The sequence below is a fragment of the Chiloscyllium punctatum genome, chromosome 48, assembly GCF_047496795.1.
Source record: "Chiloscyllium punctatum isolate Juve2018m chromosome 48, sChiPun1.3, whole genome shotgun sequence".
NCBI lineage: Eukaryota > Metazoa > Chordata > Chondrichthyes > Orectolobiformes > Hemiscylliidae > Chiloscyllium > Chiloscyllium punctatum.
This window is the reverse complement of record NC_092786.1, coordinates 51056656-51077680: the sequence shown is the minus strand read 5'-3', so window position 1 is coordinate 51077680 and position 21025 is coordinate 51056656. Positions and strand designations below refer to the sequence as shown.

At 43.2% G+C, this 21025-nt stretch overlaps 1 long non-coding RNA gene across 1 annotated transcript in view; it reads right to left on the bottom strand.

Annotated features, from left to right (window-relative positions):
* The window catches only part of LOC140469172 (uncharacterized), a 59543-nt gene that overhangs the window by 25069 nt on the left and 13449 nt on the right, over positions 1 to 21025 (bottom strand). The window contains exon 2 of the long non-coding RNA XR_011956000.1: positions 4184 to 4464. This is a non-coding gene — a long non-coding RNA (uncharacterized lncRNA). The remainder of the gene's footprint in view (positions 1 to 4183; positions 4465 to 21025) is intronic.

Genomic DNA, 21025 nt, shown 5'->3' with positions numbered 1-21025 from the left:
GATGTTATATGTTTCCTTCTGTTTCTATTTTATAGGTTGTAGAAGATCAGTTGGTTTATTGAGGTCCTTGAGGGAAGGAATTACTTACGTTTACACAGTCTGGTCTTTGTGAGATTCAGCTTCCATTATCAATGTGGATGAGACTCCCCGTCCTGTGAAATGGCCAGCAAAGCCACCAAGCTATCCACTTCCACATTCTCTTGGCCATTTGGGATGAACAATAGCTTTGGCAGCAACACCCACAAGTTGTGTACGAATATTTTAAAAATGCTTTAGCTCTGACTCCAAAATAAAGTCCTACACTCAGCAATAGATGTTCTCTGTCACCCGGATGCAGCCTAAGTGAGAGAGGGAAATCCATTTGCAAGACCTGGGTCAACACTGTGACCAATAGAAATGATGAAGCTATAGCAGAGAGATAGTTACATGGCTAATTTTGCTTTTCCTTTGGGGTTGGCCTGCTATTTGGTGATGCGGAAACCAATGAAGTGAACTGTCTATCATCTTTTCAAAGTGAACCTGATCTGTGAAAGAAACAGTGCTTTAAAAATTCCTTCTTGGGATGTGACCTTCACTAGCAGAGCGAGCATTTGTTCCCCATCCCTAGTGGGCCTTGAGAAGGTGGATTTGAGTCATTCTTCTGAACCACTGCAGCCCATGTGGTACAATGCAGTAGACATACAGTGCTATTGGGGAGGGAATGCCAGGATTTTGCCCTGTGACAGGGAAAGTATAACGATAACCCCAAGACAAGACAGCGTGTGTCTTATTACACACTTCTGCTATTTCCCAATTTCCTGCCCTGTCTCATTTCCTCCCTTTCTCTCTTGAGAGTTCTGACTCTTCCATTCTGAATCCATCAGTCACAGCCACTACCTGTGAGCCACAGATGCACAGTGACATTAGGCTAAAAGAGGAGGCTATTCAGTCCCTCTAACCTATTTCATGATTTAACCAGATCACAGCTCATCTTAACTCCATTTTCCTGCCTTTGCCTGATATATCTCAATGTCCATACTTAAAAATCTATCTATCTCTGTCTTGGATAATGCAATTGCATATTCCTTTCACGTCTTGCAGGGAAGAACATTCCAGATTTTTACGAGCCTGGTTATGAAAACCTGCTTCCTGATTTTCCACCTGAGAGGTCCAGCAAATTTTAAAGATTAATTACCCTTGTTAGATTCCCCTACCTGAGGGCAGAATTACTCTGGCAGGATTGTCCATTTTTTTTTCTAAGGTTGGTGGTGGACTTCATGTTGGTCACACCACCCGCACCTCCCCAACAGCCTGATTGGGAATGCCCATTGCATCCAAATAGCGACCTAGAACATAGAACATTACAGCGCAGTACAGGCTCTTCGACCCTCGATGTTGCACCGACCTGTGGAACCAATCTAACCTACATGATTCCATTCTCGTCCATATGCCTATCCAATGACCATTTAATGTTCTGAAAGTTGGGAAGTCTACTGCTGATGCAAGCAGGGCATTCCATGCCCCTACTACTGTCTGAGTAAAGAAACTACCTCTGACGTCTGTCCTATATTTAACACCCCACAATTTAAAGCTATTTCCCCTCATGCTAGCCATCGCCATCCAAAGAAAAACACTCTCACTACGCAACCTATCTAACCCTCTGATTATTTTATATGTCTCTATTAAGTCACCTCTCAACGTTCTTCTCTCTAATGAAAACAACCTCAGTTCCCTCAGCCTTTCCTCATAAGGTCTTCCCTCCATACCAGGCAACATCCTCTAAAACTCTCCTGTGAACCCTTTCCAAAGCTTCCACATCCTTCCTATAATGCAGTGACCAAAACTGGATGCAATACTCCAATTGCGACCGCACCAGAGTTTTGTACAGCGGCAGCATCATCGTATAATTTCAAAACTCAGAGCTTCTACCAATAAAAGCTAAAACACCGTATGCCTTCTTAACAACCCTATCAACCTGGGTGGCAACTTTCAGGGATCTATGTACCTGGACACTGAGATCTCTCTGCTCATCTCACTGCCAAGAATCTTACCATTAGCCCAGTACTCTGCATTCCTGTTACTCCTTCCAAAGTGAATCACTTCACACTTTTCCACATTAACCTCCATTTGCCACCTCAGCCCAGCTCTGCAGCGTATTTGTGTCCCTTTGTAATCTACAACAGCCTTCAGCACTGTCCATAACCCTACCAACCTCAGTATAATCCGCAAATTTTCTAACCCATCCTTCTGTGCCCTCATCCAGGTCATTTATAAAAGTGACAAACAGCAGTGGACTCAAAACAGATCCTTGCAGTACCCCACTAGTAACTGAACTCCAGGATGAATATTTCCCATCAACTACCACTCTGATGAGCTATCCTGAGACAGTGTTATCCATTTGATGCTGCTGGCCAGCAAGAAGCTAAGGTGGCCCAGGCATTGCCCAAGTGAAGGAGCAGCAAGCAAGGGAAGCTACTTATAGCCATAGAGTCATAGGGATGTACAGCACAGAATCAGACCCTTCGGTCCAACTCATCCATGTCGACCGGATATCTCAACCCAATCTAGTCCCACCTGCCAGCACCTGGCCCATATCCCTCCAAACCCTTCCTATCCATATACCCATCCAGATGCCTTTTAAATGTTGCAATTGTACTAGCCTCCACCACTTCCTCTGGCAGCTCATTCCATACATATACCACCCTTTGTGGGAAAAAGTTGCCCCTTAAGTCTCTTTCATATCTTTCCCCTCTCACCCTAAACCTACGCCCTCTGGTTTGGACTCCCCCACCCCAGGGGAAAAGATCTTGTCTATTTACCCTATCCATGCCCCTCATGATTTTATAAACCTCTATAAAGTCATCCCTCAGCCCCAAAGCTCCAGGGATCTTGAAGAGTATGTAATCAGGGGTACGGGTGGAGAGATGGGAGGGTGTGTTGTGGGGAGAGATTGGGGGAGGGGTCAGAGGTGCAAAAGCAAGGATTGGCTCTCAGTGGACACCACACTCCCACCCATCCTTGACTCCCGATCATTCCCAGATTGGAGCATTTCATTGCCCATCTCCAGCCACCCCAAACCCAGTGGTATGCCACCCTGCTTTTTCAGTTGGGTATAGTGTCAGTGTCTCACATGCCAGGGACAGAGTAAGTGTCAATCACGGTGGTTGCATGAAGACACTCTTGGGGGTCATTACTTGACTGCCTCAGGGTCTCATGGGACAGGAAGGCTATCTGCCCAGATCTTAAATCCTGTGATGGTGTCACGCCAACTTGTCCCATTCCACCAGCTTCTCCACCATCCTCTGGAGGGGGGAGATCTGCCCTCTGTATCTATCCATCAAATCCATTTTACATTTTAAATACTTCAATGTGACCATCTTTCGATCTCTTTGCTGAAGTCATGTCTTATACTCAAGAAGACCACTGTTTATACACTAAGTTAAAAATCACACAACACCTGTTATAGTCCAACAGGTTTAATTGGAAGCACACTAGCTTTCAGAGTGACGCTCCTTCATCAGGTGATTGTGGAGGGCTCGATCGTAACACAGAATTTATAGTAAAAATTTGTAGTGTGATGTAACTGAAATTATACATTGAAAAATTGATTGTCTGTTAAGCCTTTTATCTGTTAGAATACAGTGATAGTTTCACTTCTTTCATGTGTAAATCACAAAACCCTTTTTTTTAAAGTTGCATTCTCGGGTTAGCTGTTAACAATGGTGATAGCTAGACAATATGTTGAAGGTGTTAGCCCCCTGTGTTCTCTGTCTATGACCTGATGTTTAGATTGATTCCAATCTAAAAAGTGAGATAACAGAGTTTTACATAAATTCATGCAGTTTTTGAGCTCAGAGTTCTACATGAATGTATGTAATTTTTGAGCAAAGTGCAATGTAATTCTGCAAGTACAAAAAAATTCACCACACAAAATATATGTGTGCATGTGGGTCTTTGTCTGTCTGTGTGTGTGTCTGTCTGGGGTGGGGGTTGTGAGTGTGAGAAAGTGTGTGTGTGTGTGTGTGTGTGTCTGAAGTCTGTGAGGGAGTGCATGTGTGGGAGTGTGTGTGTCTATAAGGGTGTGTGTGGGTGTCTGTGCGCGCGTCTGTGTGTACCTGTGTCCGTGTGTATGTGAGAGTGTGTGTGTGTAGGAATATCTGTGTGTGTGTGTGTGTGTGTGTGTGTGTAGTGCAATGGTGATCACCTGTAATGTGACATGAGGCCAAGGTCCCGGTTGAGGCCCTCCCTATGGGTACCGAACTTAGCTATCAGCCTCTGCTCGGCACTTTCCTCTGCTGCCTGTCCCGAAGTCCACCTTGGAGGATGGTCACCCGAAGGTCTGAGGCTGAATGTCCTGGACCGCTGAAGTGTTCCCCAACTGGGAGGGAACCCTCCTGTCTGTTGATTGTTGTGCGGTGCCCATTCATCCGTTGTCATAGCCTTTGCTCGGTTTCCCCAATGTACCATGCCTCCGGGCATCCTTGCCTGCAACGTATAAGATAGACAGCGTTGGCTGAGTCACATGAGTACCTGCCATGTACAAGGTGGGAGGTGTTCCCACGCGTAATGGTGGTATCTATGTCCACACTCTGACACGTCTTGCAATGTCCACCGTGACAGGGTTGTATGGAGTTGTCCTGAGAGCCGGGCAGTTTGCTACGAACAATGATCTGTTTGAGGTTTTGTGATTTACACATGAAAGAAGTGAAACTATCACTATATTCTAACAGATGAAAGGCTTAACAGACAATCAATTCTTCAATGTATAATTTCAGTTACATCACACTGCAAATTTTTGCTATAAATTCTGTGTTACGATCGAGCCCTCCACAATCACCTGATGAAGGAGCATCGCTCCGAAAGCTAATGTGCTTCCAATTAAACCTGTTGGACTATAACCTGGTGTTGTGTGATTTTAACTTTGTACACCCCAGTCCAACACCGGCATCTCCGAATCATGTTTATATACTAAGTTAGATCCTGAATGTCATGCTATCACATCAAGAATGATTTCCCTTTAAAAAACTCAACATGTCAATGAGTAAAGTTACCCCAATGTTGTCAAATGACCACAGGCTCCCCACAGTGCGGTACTCGAGGTTCAGGGTTAGGATTAGGATTAGGAAATTAATCTACACTCTGTACGTTAGTTTAGCTGAAAACAAATCCACCAAAAGAGGAATCCTTGTATGTCATTTGTGTTATGATCTGTGTTCTATATGCACTTAGATATGGTTGGCGGAGTTGGTTGGACAGCTGGCTTGTGGTTAAATAAGAAACCAATAGGGTGGGTTCAATTCATGCCCCGACTGAGATCACTATGAAAGACCTTCTTCCTTGCCTGAGGTTTGAACTATTGCAAGTTCAATATTGTTCCTGCTGCAGCTGGTCACCTTTGCATTGCAAAATGTTCTTTCCAAGAAGTCAAAGATATCGATGTGGGTTCAGTCAATGGTGTTCTAAACTGGCATTTCTGATAACACATTTTCATCACAACTTATATAACTTAGCATCAGCACAGGCCAGGAGCCACACTATACCAAATTTAAACTTGCACTGGAACAGCATTATGAATGATGTTTGGTGGGTTAGGAGGAACATTGTCTTGAGTGTGGAGCTAGAAAAGCACAGTGGGTCAGGCAACATCTGAGGAGCAGGAAAATCAACATTTTGGGCATAAGCCCTTCATCAGGATTCCTCTAACTCTGACACCTTTACCTGTTCTGGTCTAAAGGCACTGACGCCAGCCACACAATCTGAAATGCTGCATTGGATTAATTTAGTCAACTCAACACAATCCTGATTTGGAACCAGGGACCTTCAGGTTCAATTGAGCACTGGTTATTTTAAATTGTACTGAGAACCTAATGCTAAAAAAGGTCCCAGTCTAAGACAAGGTTTGGGAACTGGAACAAATCAGCTGCAGTCTTGAATCACAGCTACTGCCAATAACAAAGAAACATTTCCTGCTTCACATTGTCTCAGCAGGTTTCTGTGAAGCCTTTCCCCCTGCTCAGTCAGTTTTACTACCTTCAGTACTTTGTCACTGAACCACAGGAGACCTTTTCTTTAAACATGTGTACATCACACTGACGTTCTGTAATCACCAGCCCAATTTGCCAAGTTAATTGATGACCCTGCACAGATTTACGCCACTACCTGAATGGCAGAGACAAAGAAATGTGAATGGGAAATCTCCACGCAGAGAATGACGTCAGGTGAGGGAGGTTAGATGGTTTAGTGAGCACTGGCAAGTGCCAAATGGAAATTGAAAAGGACGAAACAAGCAGAAATATTAGGGGCATACATGTGACAAAGTTGATGATGAGACATATTAGACTGATTGTCACTGGAGTAGGAATGGGAAAAAAACAGCCAATATTTCTGCTCCCCACTGGCATCCAGGGATCACTGGAAAATACCTTCATGTATTAAATTGGGAAGAGTCAGCTGTATTAACATAGAGATAGAAGATGCAAGTAGCACTATAGACATTTCTTACTCCAGCTTGATCATTGTGCCTGCACTCAATATTACCCATTGGTGTGAGGTTTACAGGTAAAGTCAATGTCCCCATAGTCTTACCAGTCTACAGACCTGTTCTACCACTAGAGAGAAGGGACAAAACTAGCAGCATTTTACCTGAGGACCTCCATGCTTCCAGTGAGGAGAAATCATCATAGACTCCCTACAGAGTGGAAACAGGTCATTTGGCCCAATAAGTCCACACTGATCTTCCAAAGAGTAACCCACCCAAACCCATTCCCCTAGGCTATTACTCTACAGTTACCCCTGACTAATACACCCAACCTACATTGGCTGAACTCTATGGGCAATTCAGCATGGCCAATTCACCTAACCTGCACATCTTTGGATTATGGGAGGAAACTGGAGCACGCAGAGGAAACCCATGCAGACATGGGGAGAATGTGCAAACTCCACACAGACAGTCGCCCGAGACTGGAATCAAACCTGGATCCCTGATGCTGTGAGGCAGCTGTGCTAACCAAAAAAGACACATTCAACTATTGTTATGATTATATAAATTATAGTGACAGAACAATAAATTTTAAATCAAATTACGTCATTTTTTTAAACAATAAAGGACTTTCCAAATACTTTTCCTGCAATTTTTTTTTAAAAAAGCTTCTGCAGCTCTGGATGTAGAATCATAAAACCCCTGCAGTGTGGAAGCAGGCTATTCAGCCCATCATGTCCACACCAACGCTGCAAGGAGCAACCCACCTGTTAACTGTGTCCCTGCATTTCCTAAAGCTAACCCACTTATTGTGCTCATTTTTGGACTGTGAGAGGAAACCCACACAGACACAGGGAGGAATGTGCAAACTCCACACAGACCATTGCTAGAGGGTGGAATTGAACCTGGGTCCCTGGGCGCTGTGTGGCAGCAGTGCTAACCACTGAGTCACTATGCCACCCTCGTACACAGTGCCGCCTACAAGGAGGGGCATACTGAAAGACAACTTGATCATTACAACCATAGTATATGTGTGTTTAAAACATACACTCAATGTACCATGATCCATGCCACTTCTCACCCGAGAAAATATATATTCAAATCAATCTGGTGTGACTGGGTACTGTTACTGTTTATGCAACAGTATCTTTGGGTGGTCCAAAATCTGTCCTTAGTGATGGTTTGTTTGACACTTACCTTGGCCGGTACAGTGAGGGGAAATATACAGTTGTTTTGAGAGAACACTTCACATTGGTCAACATCATCAACTGGATTTGGGGAAGGGGCTGTCAATTTGCTCTTGGTTTGTTGTAAGTGAATCAAACATTGTGCTAGGAATTGAGGCTGCCATACTGTAATTGCCTTAAAAAGATGCAACTTTGTGTTTTAGTTGATCTTTAAAATGCTTACAAAATAAAAGTTTTTATTGCAAAGATCCACTGTTAACTTTCAGATTAAACAGGCTGGGGTTCACTGGAGCTTAGCAGAATGAGAGGTGATCTCATTGAACATAAAGGATACTTCAGGGGCTTGACAAGGTAAATGTGGAGGATGTTTCCTTCAGGGAGAGCCTAGGACTGGGAGTATGGTCTCAGAATAAAGGGATGCCAATTTAAGACTGAGATGAGGAGGAATTTCTTCTCTCTGAGAGTCTTTGGAACTGAGAGTCCCCACAGTGAGCTGTAGGGACAGTATCTTTGTGTATTTTTAAGGCTGAGAGTAATAGATTCTTGAGCAGTCAGCGAACCAAGAGTCATGGGGAAAGGGCAGGAAAGTGCATGTGAGGAATGTCAGATCAGGATGATCTTATTGGAGTGACAAATGGCCTACTCCTGTTCCTATTTCTTATGGTAACTTCTCCTTCTCAATCCAAAATAAAAACATGCAAGTGCTTTCTTACTGACTTATTCTGCAAAATGTTCCACCGGCAGGCTTTTTCAAAAGGAGGCGATGCCAGGCTCTCATTGGCTTGCCAGTCCAATGGGTGACACCCACCTTGCCTGGATTAATTTCAGTTTTCCAGCATTCTCAGTCTATTATGTGGCAGGCTGAACCTTGTTTGTCTCTATTGACAGATTTACTGCTCTTCCACCCCCACCACCCCACCTTTCTCTCTCTCTGATACAACAGCAATTTAACCCTTGTCAATGTGTAACTGGGCAGAGTGTGTTCCAGCTGTGTCCAATGGAAGAACAATCAATTGTGGCCTGCTATGATACCAAATGGGGAAGGATGCCCACACTTGGCAAAAGATGGGTTAGTCTTGTTGAACAGAATAGTACTTAATACTAGTTGTATTTCATCTGAGTTATATGAAGGTCTCTTGTGAGACCTCAGATTAAATGCAAAAGTAAACATATATTACTGTTGAGCTTCAAGGAACTTAGCATTTAGATAAACAACAAATGAGCCAATAACTAGTTCACTCCTCCCAGGAGCAGTTCTTTATATCCTGATGTATTGAACTTATCTTGTGATGTCTGCTAACTTTTTCAGATTTTGAACTGCCTTTTATGCAACAAACTGAGGATGTTATGGAAACTTATCCCAACATTAATGGTAGGGCATTCAGCCCAACTCATTCACCATTTCATGAGAAAGACTTCAGGACATTACAAATCACTTCACATACTATGAACCACCTTTGAAGTATAGCTGCTTTTGGACCGTGAGAATTTATTGCAGCAGATACTTCTCTCACACACAACAAGATCCAATAAACTGTAATTAGATTATCATCATATCATATCAGCGAGTGATCTCTCCCCTTTTTGCCTTCTGGTGATGAAGATCTTTTGCATCCAGCTGAGGGAGATATTGGGGCTTTGGTAGTTGCTCTGGCATGTCACCTCTTGTGTTCAAGTGTCAGAATTGGACTTCAAACCCACACCCTTGACTAGAGCCACAATTGCTAAAACTGGTAATCAAACTCCTGAGAGCATCCATCTACCTTGGCCCGACAGAAAGAGCAGACTTGCTTTTCATCAGTTTGCACCTGAGACCTCTCTTTCATGTCCCCCCTTTCATGTCACACCTTCTTAGATGAGCAAGAGGGGTCAATAAACGTAGGCAAAAGTGAGTATTGCAGATGCTGGAAATCAGAGTCTAGATTAGAGTGGTGCTGGAAAAGCACAGCAGATTGGGCAGCGTCCGAGGAGCAAGAAAATCGACGTTTCGGGCAAAACATTGATTTTCCTGCTCCTCAGATGCTGCCTGACCTGCTGTGTTTTTCCAGCACCACTCTAGTCAATAAATGTAGGTTTACCAGCACCAACTAATTAGAGTTGTGGAGTGATGTAGCACAGGAGGAGATCATTCAGTCAGTGCCTTAGGTCAGCATCCATGGGACAAAGGAAAATAAAGTATGTACTGCATTATAGGCTTTTGTGTAGGCTTCTCAATACACATTGATATTTCTTTCACATTTGCACATATACAGCAATGACTAGAATCTGTTTTTCCTGTACACTGCCTTCTTTGACGGAATGTAACTGGTTGTGGATTAACAAAAACCTTATTAGCATTTTAATTTGCTACATCAGGTAGCAACACAGCTGGAGGCCAGAATAACAATGCAGTCTTTCACATCCACTGGTTTGTCAATGATTCAGCTCAGATCTGTGATTGGCCTAATAATGCTTCACAATATTAGTCACAAAGACATTATCATTTCCTAAATTGGATTAGAAAAACTGGGGAACTTTAGCCTGAAAGGAAGAAAAACGTGATGGAAATATGCAAAGATGTTCTGGATTTAAAACTGTGCAGAAGAGATCAAACTAAAGTAAGACTTCAAGTTAAACCAGAATGATACCATCTCAAAAGACAAGGGCAGCAGGTAGATAGGAATACCACCACTCTCCAAACCCCACAATATCCTGACTGAGAAATGGTTCAGGATTTTGGTACTTCCTTATTAATATTGCTGTGGGGTGTCCCTACAGCAAAAGGACTGCTGCAGTTTTAGAAGGGAGCTCAGCACCGACTTCTCTTGAGTAATTAGATTGGGGTAATAAATACTGGCCCAGCCAGTGATACCTACGTTCCTGGAATTTATAAAAGCATAGGTTCAAGATGGTGAAAGTAAAAATATCACTGAATAGGTGAAGAGATCAGAACTGGGAAAGTCCCAATGCTTCAACAGGACGTGAAATTATTTTAATGAGAAAAGGAATACATCTCCCAATTCCCCTCAACCAAAATCACAAAAATGTTTTATCTGATCATTTCCTTCACTGCCATTTCCTGAAAACTTGCTGTGTCCAAAGCGACCATTGCAGTTCCTTACGTGGCAACAGCGATTACACTTCTAAGTACTTTTTTTGCTGTGATATACTTTGGACTATCTTAACTGAAAGATCTTAGAATTTCTACAATGTGGAAACAGGCCATTCAGCCCATTGAGTCCACACTGACCCTCCGAAGAGCATCCCATCCAGACCCACTCTTCCCTGTAGTCCTGCATTTCCCATGGCTAACCCACCTGCGAATCTCTGGACACTATGGGCACAGCCAATCCACTTAATCTGCACAGTTTTGGACTGTGGGAGGAAACCAGAGCTCCTAGAAGAAAGCCAGGCAGTCACAGGGAGAACGTGCAATCTCCATACAGTCAACTGATGGTAGAATTGAACTCAGGTCCCTGTGAGGCAGCACCGCTGAGCCACTATGCTGCCAGCCATTTGTTCATCTTTCCCATATTGTCTTATAGTGTTACAAGATAAAACCAGACCCACTTGAGTGTTATGATCCAGTGTTAGATGCGCTATGAATTGTGTGTGTTAGCTCAACAGATTAACCATATCCCAGATTCAGGGCCTGATTTGAGTGTTGAGTTAGCTTATCTCAGCTGGCAGAGCCTTGGCAATGATCCAACAATTGGCCTCAGTATCTTCTGGTGAGAAAGAAAAAAATATGGCTCGCAACCAGTAAACACAGGCCACAGGCTGTTTGATGGTCTGTATAGTTAGCTGCAATTGACTCTAATTCCTACTTGACTGTGATCTGGTGAGGCCCACCCATGCTGTCAACTGGGCGAGGAATGGGATCGCACTGTGGCAGGAGCTTGTTGTTTCACCAGAGGAGGAGAGAAAGCTGAATAAATAGATATGTTTGACAGTCATTCTCCTCCCTGCCCTCATGTTGTGCCACAATTTTCAAAGGCTGCTCAGCAGCAGTTCATGAACTCTGTTGAGCATTGAACTCACTTGCAAGGAGTTGAAAGACAACATCACTCATTGGTTTCAAGTTCTCATCCTGTTACAAAATATTGTTTCTGTTTGCGCAGGTGATGGGGAATTCAGTCTTCAGAAGAATGTCTGTGCTACCGTGCTTTCACCAGAGGGTGTTTGCATATATCACAGCACAAAGAGCTGTCAATCCAACAACTATATCGTCATTTCACCTGAGATCATAGGGACAGAGACAAATAGAATTCTACTCCATCACTTCAGCACTCCAGGACAACAGGCACCACTCTTGAGTGGATATGTGAAGAGTATAATCACCTGGACAAAGTATAAATATTCAAGTGGTGACTCAGGGTTGACCTCACGGTAAGGTGAGCCCATATGGAATTTGTGTGCTGTATGGTGCAATGTTCACCTATACTTATAAGCTGCCTTTATGTTTTACTTCCCATCTCTCTGTTTTTCCAAATTTCAGCCTCTTTATTTGTTCCTGTTCAATTCTCATCATTGATGGCTGTGCCTTCAGTTATAGCAGTTCTAAACTCTGGAATTCCCTCTCAAACATTCTCTGCTTCTCTAACCACTGGCCTGTTTAACTGAGCTTTCAGTCAGCTGTCTTTTTGGGATTTGGTGGCAGCTATTAGTTTCATGACTCTCCTGTGAGAAGGTTTTACTCCATTAAAAACACTACCTAAATGCAGATCAATGTCGGAAATCGACTAACTGCAGGACCAGAGTTTTGGAGTGATGGCTGAAACCAGTCATGAAGTCCAATTGGGAATTTCCAGCAGGATGTAGCTTTTTAGCTCCTTTCATGTAAGGATTGGAGCTTGTATGGTGCATCAGGCTTGTTTATACCAATAAAGGTTTGGATCCTTCAATCACTAGGATCAAAGAACCCCTAGAGCATGGAAGCAGGCCATTCAGCCTATCGAGTCCACATTGACCTTCTGAACTGCATCCCACCCTATCCCAGTGCATTTCCCATGACTGATCCACGTAACCTGCAAGTCTTCGGACCAAAGGGGGGAAACCGGAGCACCTGAAGCAAACCCAGGCAGACACGGAGAGAATGTCCAAACTCCACACAGACAGTTGCCCGAGGGTGGAATCGAACCCGGGTCCCTGATGCTGTGAGGCAGCAGTGCTAACCACTTAAGAGTCAACTACCTAATTATCCGGGAAATAAATTGTGTTCATTTCTTTGAGATTTGACTTGGAAAATTTAGCAAGTCAGAGATCTGATTCCAATCTGGCGAGTGCTTGAGACTCATTTGAATTATAGGTGACACAATTCGGACCTCATGGGTTGGATGGAGGAATATCTTTCTGAATTACATACTACAGTGGGACTTCAGAGAACTAGGAAGAAGGCTGAAAAGCAGGACGTCAAGGGTGGTTATCTCCAGTTTGCTTCCAGTTCCTCGGGTTGGTGAGGCCAGAAACAGGGAGATAATGGACTTGAACGTGTGGCTGGGGAACTGGTGCAGGAAGCAAGGATTTAAATTCTTGGATCACTGGGGTATGTTTTGTGGTAAGCATAAATTATACAAGAGAGACGGTTTGCACCTTAATAGTTTGGGGACCAGCATTCTGACAGGCAGGTTTGCTACTGCAACACAGCTACGTTTAAACTAAGTAGCGGGGGGGAGGGGACAAACTGGATGTTTAAGAAGGAAATTGGAGGGAAAGTTAGAACAAGGGAAGTCAAGAAAGACAACTGTATCAATGAAACAGAAAACTCAAAAAGGGATAATGCTGTAAGATTGAGTGAAATAGGGGTTGATGGGAAGGGTGAGGGCAGTAACAAATTAAAAATACTATATATGAATGCACAAAGCATTAGAAATAAAATGGATGATCTTGAGGCTCTTTTGGAAATTGGCAGACACGATATTGTGGGGATAACTGAGACGTGGCTTCAAGTGGACAGAGCCTGGGAAATGAATATTCAAGGCTACACGTGCTATCGTAAGGGCAGACTGATGGGCAGAGGGGGTGGGGTGGCCATGTTGGTAAGGGATGATATTCAGTCCGTTGCGCGGAGGGGGGACCTAGAATCAGGGGATGTAGAGTCAGTATGGATAGACCTGAGAAATTCTAAGGGTAAAAAGACCCTCTTGGGAGTTATCTACAGGTCCCCAAACAGTAGACTGGATGTCGGATGTAAGTTGAATCAGGAGCTGAAATTGGCCTGTCGCAAAGGTGTTACTACAGTTGTTATGAGGGATTTCAACATGCAGGTAGACTGGGAGAATCAGGATGGTATTGGACCTCAAGAAAGACTTTATGGAGTGCCTCTGAGATGGATTCTTAGAACAGCTGGTGCTGGAGCCTACCAGGGAGAAGGCAATTCTGGATCTGGTATTGTGCAACGAACCAGAATTGATCAGGGACCTCGAAGTGAAGGAGCCATTGGGAAGTAGTGACCATAATACAATAAGCTTCAATTTGCAATTTGAGAGGGAGAGGGTACAATCGGAAGTGACAATATTTCAGTTGAATAAAGGGAACTATGGAGCTATGAGGGAGGAGCTGGCCAAAGTTCAATGGTGCAATATCTTAACAGGGATGATAGTGAAGGAACAATGGCAGATATTTCTGTGTATAATGCAGAAGATGCAGGATCAGTTCATTCCAAAAAGGAAGAAAGATCCTAGGAGGAGGCATGGGTGGCCGTGGTCGATGAGGGAAGTTAAGAAACATGTAAAGTTACAAGAGAAAAAGTATAACATAGCAAAGATAAGTGGGAAAATGGAGGACTGGGAAGCTTTTAAAGAACAACAGAGGATTACTAAGAAGGAAATACGCAGAGAAAAAATGAGGTACGAAGGTAAACTGGCCAAAAGGAGGATAGTAAAAGCTTTTTTAGGTATGTGAAAGGCAAAAAAATGGTTAAGACTAAAATTGGGCCCTTGAATTCAGAAACAGGGGAATATATTACAGGGAACAAAGAAATGGCAGAAGAATTGAATTGGTACTTTAGATCTGTGTTCACTGGGGAAGACACAAGCAATCTCCCTGAGGTAACAGTGGCTGAAGGACCTGAACTGAAGGGAATTTATATTTGCCAGGAATTGGTGTTGAAGAGACTGTTAGGTCTGAAGGTTGATAAGTCCCCGAGGCCTGATGGTCTACATCCCAGGGTACTAAAGGAGGTGGCTCGAGAAATCGTGGATGCGTTGGTGATTATTTTCCAGAGTTCAATAGATTCGGGATCAGTTCCTGCGGATTGGAGGGTGGCTAATGTTGTACCACTTTTTAAGAAAGGTTGGAGACAGAAAGCAGGAAATTATAGACCAGTTAGTCTGACCTCAGTGGTGGGAAAGATGCTGGAGTCTATTATAAAGGATGAAATTACAACACATCTGGATAGTAGTAACAGGATAGGTCAGAGTCAACATGGATTTATGAAGGGGAAATCATGCTTGACTAATCTTCTGGAATTTTTTGAGGATGTAACTCTGAAGATGGACGAGGGAGATCCAGTAGATGTAGTGTACCTGGACTTTCAGAAAGCTTTTGATAAAGTCCCACATAGGAGGTTAGTGAGCAAAATTAGGGCGCACGGTATTGGGGGTAAAGTACGAACTTGGATTGACAGTTGGTTGGCTGACAGGAAGCAAAGAGTAATGATAAACAGCTCCATTTCAGAATAGCAGGCAGTGACCAGTGGGGTACCGCAGGGATCAGTGCTGGGACCGCAGCTTTTTACAATATATATTAGGGATATAGAAGATGGTATTAGTAATAACATTAGCAAATTTGCTGATGATACTAAGCTGGGTGGCAGGGTGAAATGTGAGGAGGATGTTAGGAGATTACAGGGTGACCTGGACAGGTTAGGTGAGTGGTCAGATGCATGGCAGATGCAGTTTAATGTGGATAAATGTATGGTTATCCACTTTGGTGGCAAGAACAGGAAGGCAGATTACTACCTAAATGGAATCAATTTAGGTAAAGGGGCAGTACAAAGAGATCTGGGTGTTCTTGTACACCAGTCAATGAAGGTAAGCATGCAGGTACAGCAGGTAGTGAAGAAGGCTAATAGCATGCTGGTCTTCATAGCAAGAGGGATTGAGTATAGATGCAAAGAGGTTCTTCTGCAGCTGTACAGGGCCCTGGTGAGACCACACCTGGAGTATTGTGTGCAGTTCTGGTCTCCAAATTTGGGGAAAGACATTCTGGCTATTGAGGGAGTGCAGTGTAGGTTCACGAGGTCAATTCCTGGAATGGTGGGACTACCTTACACTGAAAGACTGGAGCGACTGGGCTTGTATACCCTTGAGTTTAGAAGACTGAGAAGGGATCTATTGAGACATATAAGATTATTAAAGGATTGGACACTCTGGAGGCAGGAAACGTGTTTCCGCTGATGGGTGAGTGCCGAACGAGAGGACACAGCTTAAAAATACGGGGTAGACCATTTAGGACAGAGATGAGGAGAAACTTCTTCACCCAGAGAGTGGTGGCTGTGTGAAATGTTCTGCCCCAGAGGGCAGTGGAAGCCCAGTCTCTGGATTCATTGAAGAAAGAGTTGGATAGAGCTCTCAAGGATAATGGAATCAAGGGTTATGGAGATAAGGCAGGAACAGGATACTGATTAAGGATGATCAGCCATGATCGTATTGAATGGTGGTGCAGGCTCGAAGGGCAGAATGACCTACTCTTGCACCTATTGTCTATTGTCTATTGTGAATTGATGCTCCCTATTAAAAGGGGCATGTGGCTTAGTGGTTAGCACTGCTGCTTCACAATGCCAGGCACCCAGGTATGATGCAAGTCTTGGGTGACTCTGTGGAGTTTGCACATTCGCTGCGTTTCCTCCCACAATCCAAAGATGTGCAGGTTGGGTGAAATGGCCATGCTAAATTGTCCATACTGTCCAGGTATGTGTAGTCAGGGAAAATGTAGAGTAATAGGGTGGGGGTTATTGGTCTGGATAGGATACTCTTCAAAGGGTCAGAGTGGACTTGGACTAAATGGCCTGTTTCCACACTGTAGGGATTCTATGATTGTACTACCTCTAAGATCCTCTCACTGTTAAACTGAGTGTGACTTGCACTTGAATTACTAGTCTCCTCTTCCACTATCTAATCAGGAATAAAATTGATATTCACTAAGAACTACTAGAGAGCACTGAGCTAGCTTGGTATGTGAGACACATAATTTAGATTTGGCATGGGACAGAAAACACAATGTATTTTTTCCAATTGTCTACAGTCCTAAGTTCAAATGTGGATTCACACATTTCTCTCTCCCAGAATTGGAGCAACTGAATCTTGCATCAAGCCTGATCATAACCTCTGACTCTATGGATTTTCAATTGTAGAGTGCACCACATCAGGGTGGAATAGGGTGGTTACTGATCATGGGATCCTCCTCATAACCTGGGTTCCAAGAGTTTCCAAGGTGACATTATTCATGGATCCATCAGGGTTTACCAATTATAAAGTCCACAGTTGCCTGCAGTGCAATACCCTGCATTCAATGTAAAAACTGATGTCCCTGTGCTTAAGGGATCCAGAATAAAAAAGACCAGCAACTTGCATCTAACAATAATTATGACATTCTGCAACTTGACAAATATTGTGTTATGCAGAAAAGTCTCATACACATTGGTCATCCAGAATTTCTCATGCTCTTTGCATCATAACAAGTCACAGTCCAATAATAATTTATTTATTGTCTCCTGCTCCTCCCCAAATTTCCCCACTGTGCCCCGGTCTTCTTTTCCCAACTCTATCCAAGTGGACTTCTGATTTTGGTGATCAGTGGACATGAGGTGGTGGCATGGGGTTGGATGTGACATTAACCATTCTGTTCTCATAGTGAAACTGACAGCTTCTCCTGTGCAAAGCACAAGTGACAGCTATAACAAAACCCAAGTATTACAGATGCTGGAAATCTGAAACAAACACAGAGGATGCTGGAGAAACTCAGCAGGGTTTGGTTGCATCTGTGGAGAGAGTCCAGTACATCTCTTCTTCAGTTCTTCCACAGATGCTGCCAGACTCGTTGAGTTCTCCAGCATTCTCTGTGTTGGTTGCAGCTCTAACAAAGTCTGAGGGACCTTATTATTCCAGTGACTGAGACACTTGACCCACACTGCAAGTGTGCCACTGAGGCAGTGCTGTACCATTGAGGATTGGGACTTTTCAACGAGATTTTGAACCAAGCATTCACTGGGCCTCATACGGGTATGTCAATAGCATGATTCAAAGGAGAGCAGGTCAATATTCATTCCTCAACTAATTACAGAGCACTGATGACATACCCGGCAAGACTCAGTGCCTTTGAATAGAAACGTATTAACCACTCTTTGTCATTCAGAGAAGGTATGGAATTTCTCCTTGAGCTATTGCAGCCCTTCTATTGATGCTACTCCCAGAATGGTGTCAGCTAGGGGATTTTGAGATGTTTCCATAGTGACAGAGCTCAATGAGGGTCCAAGTTATATTGGCATATGATTTGGCGGGCAACTTAGAAGTGGAAGTGTTCATCTGACATTACTGCACTCTTTCTCCTTAGCTGTCGAGGTGCAGGACAGGGAGCTTATAACTGTGTGATCAGACAATGTAGAGAGATGGACTGGACGGTGCATTAGGAAAGAGCTGTCATTTAGGGCAGCACGTGGTTAGCACTTCTGCCTCACAGTGTCAGGGACCTGGATTTGATTCCAGCCTCGGCTGACTGTCTGTGTGGAGTTGACATATTATCACTGTGTCTGCTTGGGTTTGCTCTGGGTGCTCTGGTTTCCTCCCACAGTCCAAAGATGTGCAGTTCAGGTGAATTGGCCATGCTAAGTTGCCCAGAGTGCTAGGTTCTTTAGCCAGGGGTAAATATAAGGTAGGAGAATGGGTCTGGGTGGGTTACTCTTTGGAGGGTAGGTGTGGACTTGTTGGGCCAAAGGGCGTGTTTCCATACTGCAGGGAATCTAATCATTGACTGTAGGGCTCTTCTATCAGGATTTGCAGCTGAATATAGCGGAACATAGATCCTCTTGTGAACAGACAAACCTAAATGTGATTGACTTGGCAGGAGGGCTGGTAAAAATTCCAGTCCAAAGCAATGTCAGCTTTACTGCTGTGGAACAGGTGGCCTGAATTTCATCAGCTCTCACTGCAGTTAAACAGATGTAGACAGACTTTGCTGTGTAGGCGGGGTTTGACCTCCTCTGCGGCAGCCTGTGTTCAAACAACTCTTCTTAAAACAGAACAGACTTTGCGTAGTTACAACACAATCCAACTTCACAGTCATCTATCAAACTTAGCCAGAGACATAGGAAGGACAAATGCTGTTTTTCGATGCAATATCTTTTGCTTTAGTATTACAGAGAGGCCCTAGTGCATGGCCAAGTGCTTGGGTTGTGAAATAGAGGTACAAAGAGTAGGAGTGATAAGACAAATCTGGATGTTCAGGGAAAGCAGAGGGAGGAGGCTGGTGGTGACGTCAACTTTGGGTTTATAAAACCTTGTAGTTTGCTGAGATTATTAATAAACTAAGGGAGGTCAGGAGGTTATTTTGACATGAGGGACCAAAACTGAGTCCAAACCTCCCTGTCTGGCATTCACATACATGCAATTGCCAACTGTGGTCAAGAAAAGGGAGCTTCCCTTATCAGGTTTCCTCCAGCCAACCTGCCTAGGATCACCCAAACATGCTTAAAGCCGAGTCACTCTGGCATGGCATCAACTTTAGTGACATTTACTCTTGCGTTCCTCTTAACCAAGGGATATATCAGGAGCTTGTTCACGCAACATCCTGCTAATTGTGATATAAGTAACAAAAGTAACCTTGCACGAAAACTGGTCCAACTATAGTTAACAAGAGAAATTAAAATATAATGTTAGATTAAGGGATGAGGTGTATAATCTTCCCAGAAGGGGCACTAAACATGAGGATTTAGAATTTAGTTGATCAAATTGATAATTAAAGGAAGACAAGAACTTGATGGTAAAGTAGCAAGGGACATAAGAACACACTGTGAAAGCTTCCAAAGTTATGTAAGGATGAAAAGATTAGCAAAAGTAACCATGGAGCCCTTACAGGCAGAGCCATGGGAAATTATAATTGGAAAGAGGAAATAACAGGGACCTTGAACTGATGCTTTGTATCCATCTTTATAACATACAAAAATCTGGAAATAGGAGGGAGCCAGGAGTCTGATGAGAATGAGCAACTTGAAATAAATTATTGGCAAAGATAAAGAAGCAGAGGAATTAGTTTGATCAAAAGCTGACAAATTCCCTCAACCTGATAGTTTATATCTGAGACAGCAACAAGGATGGTGCACTTTTTAAAAATTATTTATTTGTGGGATATTGGTGTCACTGGCTGGGCCAGCATTTATTGCCCATCCCTGGTTGAGAAGGTGCTGGTGGTGAGCTGCCTTCCTGAACCACTGCAGTCCACCTGCTGTGGGTTGACCCACAATGCCATGAGGGAGGAGATTCCAAGATTTTGATTCAGCGACAGTAAAGGAATGGTAATGTATTTCCAAGTCGGGGTGATGAGAGGCCTGGAGGGGAACATGAAGGTGGTGGTATTTCCATATAATCTGCTGCCCTTATCCTTCTAGATGGAAGTGATTGTGGGTTTGGAAGATGTTATCTGAGGATCTTTGGTGAATTGTTGCAGTGCACCTTGTAGGTAGGATTGGTTTTGATTCTCCAGAGTTATCTAGAATCTAGAATGGTCTCTGCAGATTGGAAAATGTAATTTAAGAAATTGAAGAATAAAAGAATGAAGACAGACCTGATATCAACATTCGGAAAAATACTACATAGCAATTTATCATTTTGTACATGTTCTTGAGTCACTTATAAAATCAAACTACAATTGAATTTAAGAAAAGAAAATCACGTTTGTCAAATCTTTTAGAGTTTTTTTTGTTGTAACTAACAGGGTAGATAAGGGGAAGTCAGTGGATGTAACATATTTTGATTTCAAAAATTTATTTGAAGTGTTGTACTAGTTACCTGATGAAGGAGCAGCACTCCGAATGCTTATACTTCCAAATAAACCTGTTGGCCCATAACTTGATGTTGTGTGATTTCTAACTTTGTCCACCCCAGTCCAACACTGACACCTCCACATCAAGATTTTATTATGAAATATTTGGACTCTTAGGATTGAGCTTTGATATCATCTTTGATCAAGGAATATTAATTGATTTCCTTGACTTTGTAGGCTAGAAGAAATGGTCACAATTTCATAGTACAGACACCAACCATTTAAAACTAAAATGAAGAGGAATTTCTTCCTTCAAAGGATTGTGAATTTTTGGTATTTTCTGAAGCAGACTGCTTTGGATGTTCAGCCGTTGAATGCATTCAAGTAGAAATGAATAGATTTTTGTATACTGCAGGAACCATTT